Genomic DNA, 4,659 nt, shown 5'->3' with positions numbered 1-4,659 from the left:
TTTATTCTTTTTTAGATAAAATTCATATAATTTTATTTTATATTTTTACCCTTATTTTTTCCCTTTCATTTCAATCAACCTGATCAAGATTAGCAAAAGACATTTCTTATAAAATGCACCTACTGCCACATCAACAACAAACGCATCCTGCATAGCATACCTTTGCCTATGTGGAATAAAGTGTGATAGAACGGAAAATAATGACGAATAAGAGTTATTTTTAATAAATAATTACTTTTTAGGTAACTTTTAGGTGAAAATGTCGTGGAAGTGATGGTTTGCATAGAGACGAGGAATGGAAATGGAGATTTATGGGAAGACATATACTTATCCAGTGTTTTAGGCAGGACCTAGATTTTGTTTGGGGAAGGATATGTTTCTAAAGATGAAAATGGTGGTGGATAAGCGTAGGATGTGGTCGGTGGTCGATGTGGTAGTTTCCTTTGTTTCGGCTATTTGACATAACTGACACCATTTTTTTTAATTTTCCCTTTCTGACACCGTTTGACCAATATTTCCAGAAGTAGCACCCTTTCTACTGAGTTGGCAAAGGCGCGTCCCCGGGGACGCGCTTTACCCATGTTTTCGCTGAGTTGGATGCCACGTGTGGAAGGCGCATCCCCGGGGACGCGCCTTTGCCAACTCAGTAGACACGTGTGGAAAGCGCATCCCCGGGGACGCGCCTTCCATTAAATGTCATAAATGCCCCCATCCGTTTTTCCTAACTACCCCTCCTCCTCCCCTATATAAACCCCCTCAACCCTCCCTCATTCTTCACACCAAAATCATCTTCTCCTCTCTTATATAACTCAAATTCTCCAACTATTTGAGTTTTAAATTTGTTATTAGTGGTAAGAAATTTATTTTATGTTAGTATTTTTAAATAGTTATTTTTTTATATTAATATATTATGTAAATATTATTTTTATTAAAATAATATTTATATAATTATTATTTATTTAGAATTATTAATTTTTTTTGCTAATTATATTGTTTTGTCTATAGTTATAATGGAAAACGAAATGCTGTTGCGATTGGATATTGATCATATCTCCAGACATTTTAGCGATATGGTAATATTTTTTATAATTAATGTTAATATTTAAATTTATTTTTATTTTAAAGTTATTATGAATTTATATTAATTTTTATTTTTTATAATGTATATTATTTAGGATGATGATCGTATTTTAGAGACTTTTATTAAAAATCCACGTATACCGACACCGGAACGTATTTTGCCATATTTGGCTTCTGCCGGGTTCGGGTATATTGCAACAATTATAGGCGGTTGCAAACTTGAACCTGTTCTAATTTCTGCACTGATTGAGAGGTGGAGGCCCGAGACACACACTTTTCACCTTCCATGTGGAGAGGCGACAATTACATTGGAGGATGTCTCTATGCATCTGGGGCTTCCCGTCGACGGAAATATGATGTGTGGTATGGCGGATGGTGATTGGCAATCAATGTGCATTGATTATCTTGGAGCTGCTCCGCCAGAGTTTAATGGAGGTAGAATAGCTTATCTTGGTTGAAAGCTAATTTGAGGTTTAAATGAAAATGCTTCAGAGGATCAAGCAAAGGCATGTGCTCGGGCATATATTCTACGAATAATTGGAGGAATATTGATGCCCGACAAATCTCGCAACCAGGTGCATTGTATGTGGTTGCGGCATCTGATCGATTTTGATGAAGCTGGAAGATATAGTTGGGGTGCTGCAGTTTTGGCATTTCTCTTTAGAGAAATGTGTCGGGCGACGAATTATAAGAAAACTGCTATCGGTGGATGTCTTCTGCTTCTACAATCATGGGCGTGGTTCCGCATGCCTTTCTTATGCCCGATCGTGAATGAACCATATGTATTCCCCTTATTGTTGAAGTAATTTTCGAACTAAATTTTGATTTAAATATTTTCAATTAAATAGGGTGATATTTAGTTTATATTATATTTCATAGGTGGTCGATGAAAAGAAAGGACCATAAAAGTATACCTACTGGGTTAGAGGAAATTCGTTTACTTATTGATACGAAAGTTGGGTCTGAGGTATGTTTTTAAATTTGTTTAATTATTAATATTTTAATTTAAAATGTTAGATATAATTAGAATATTTTATTTATTTGAATTGTATATTTATATTTCAGTTTCAGTGGATACCTTATGCGAGCGATGAAGTGAAAGCTTGCATCCCACCCCACTTTAGTGGGTCATTAGAGGTATGGATATCGGTTATACCTCTTATATGTTATGCTATTATTGAGTGGCATCCAGTTGATCGCGTGCTCTGTCAGTATGGTTGTACGCAATATATTCCTGGAGCTCCTAGGAATTTAGACGACATGCATAACATAGTTAGACGAGGGAAGAAAGATGTTAACTGGGTGGTAAGACACAGAGATTGGATTGCGCTTTGGGAGAACCGATATACACTGGTGGCCCCTCGACAATATTACGCTGAAACTGGTCATATGGTTACGGATAACTATATGGACTGGTTTAATGAAAATGGGAAGCTGTTTCTACTTTCGGCGGAAGCACGAGGGGTTAACATTCCTAGGCGCCGAGAAAGACGTTAACCGTCTCAATATCATCGTCCCCCGACGTGTGGACGGAGAGAAGGCGCTACCGGTTCTGCATCAGTCCCACCACAACATCCTTATTCGTCGATGCCGCAGGGGTACATGCCCAGCCCTCCACTTCATATGCCAAGCCCACCAGTTTATATGCCATCTCCGCAGGGTTACATTCCGAGCCCGCAGGGTTACATTCCGAGCCCGCAGGGTTACATTCCGAGCCCGCAGGGTTACATTCCTAGCCCGCCAGGTTACATGCCTAGCCCGCAGGGTTTTATACCATATGGAGGTGCATATACGACTATGTTTAATGATCCAGCATATGGTTCATATACATCTTATTTGGTTGGTGGTGCTTCTCCGCAGACACCTCAATCTCCATCTGGATCACAGATATCGATGTCAATGTTTCCACAGTTTTCACAGTTCCCGGGAGCGGTGGGATTGTTACTAGCACTCCTCCAGGGTCGTTATTTAATACAGGCCCTTCAGCCCCTTCAGCGTCATCTACACCAAATAAAGAAAATGCTACTGATGATGATAGTGAAGATGAGGAGACTGAAGAACAAGTTCCACGAAGAAATCCTCCACGAAATAGGCAACCACCGCCATGTGGAACTCATTCGAGAAGACGACATCGGTGATCCAGTTATATTTAATGTTATTTAAATAATTATATTTCAGAATTTTATGTAATTTGGTTATGTTATTTAAATGTTTCATGGTTGTTACATACATATTTTTTAATGTTATTTTTTATTCACATTTAACATTAAATGTTTGATAAATGTTTTTAAAATACAAATTATATTATTCAAAATTTAAAATAAAAATAAAAATAATATTATTCAAATTTAAATTTAAAATATAAATTATAGTATTCGAAATTTAACATTAAATTTCAACTTAATATTCCAATTGTATTCAAAATTAAAAGTTATATTCCAATTATAGTTCACAATACTTAAATTGAAATTAAATTTATCCATACATATGATTTTATCATTAACATATATATTAAAACGTATACATTAAAATCAACTTTTGTTGAGTTCATCGATCGACGGAATCGGCCAAGAGGGGGGTGAATTGGCAATTTATTCAATGTCACATTTCAATGCTCATTCCATACAATTTCAATGTCACAATAAACTTATCACTTCACATTTATTAAATTTATCCATAACATTTTATCTAATTTATTCAAACTTCACATAACGTTTTAATTTAAGTTATTCTTAACTTGCTGAACTTTCAAAAGAAGTTAAATTTTGGTTATAATTTACCTGATTTGCTGATATATCTAGTGTCCCCGAGGGACATGAGTGACATAATAGGGCAATGATAACATATTCTATGACAAAATAATGGAAGGCGCCCCCCCGAGAACGCGCCTTCATGTCCCCTGAGAAATAATAGGTACTGATATATCTAGTGTCCCCGAGGGACATGAGTGACATAATAGGGCAATGATAACATATTCTCTGATGAAATAATGGAAGGCGCGCCCCCGGGAACGCGCCTTCATGTGAATAGTGAAATAATAGGTACTGATATATCTAGTGTCCCCGAGGGACATGAGTGACATAATAGGGCAATGATAACATATTCTCTGACGAAATAATGGAAGGCGCGCCCCCGGGAACGTGCCTGAATGTGAATAGTGAAATAATAGCTACTGATATATCTAATGTCCCCGAGGGACATGAGTGACATAATAGGGCAATGATAACATATTCTCTGACGAAATAATGGAAGGCGCGCCCCCGGGAACGCGCCTTCGTGTGAATAGTAAAATAATAGGTACTGATATATCTAGTGTCCCCGAGGGACATGAGTGACATAATAGGGCAATGATAACATATTCCCTAACGAAATAATGGAAGGCACGCCCCCGGGAACGCGCCTTCATGTGAATAGTGAAATAATAGGTACTGATATATCTAGTGTCCCCGAGGGACATGAGTGACATAATAGGGCAATGATAACATATTCTCTGACGAAATAATGGAAGGCGCGCCCCCGGGAACGCGCCTTCATGTGAATAGTGAAATAATAGGTACTGATATATCTAGTGTCCCCGAG

This window comes from Hibiscus syriacus, unplaced genomic scaffold (assembly GCF_006381635.1).
Source record: "Hibiscus syriacus cultivar Baekdansim isolate YM2019G1 unplaced genomic scaffold, ASM638163v2 tig00110683_pilon, whole genome shotgun sequence".
In the NCBI taxonomy this organism is placed as follows: domain Eukaryota; kingdom Viridiplantae; phylum Streptophyta; class Magnoliopsida; order Malvales; family Malvaceae; genus Hibiscus; species Hibiscus syriacus.
The sequence above is the reverse complement of the archived record's forward strand: the minus strand, read 5'-3'. Positions refer to the sequence as shown.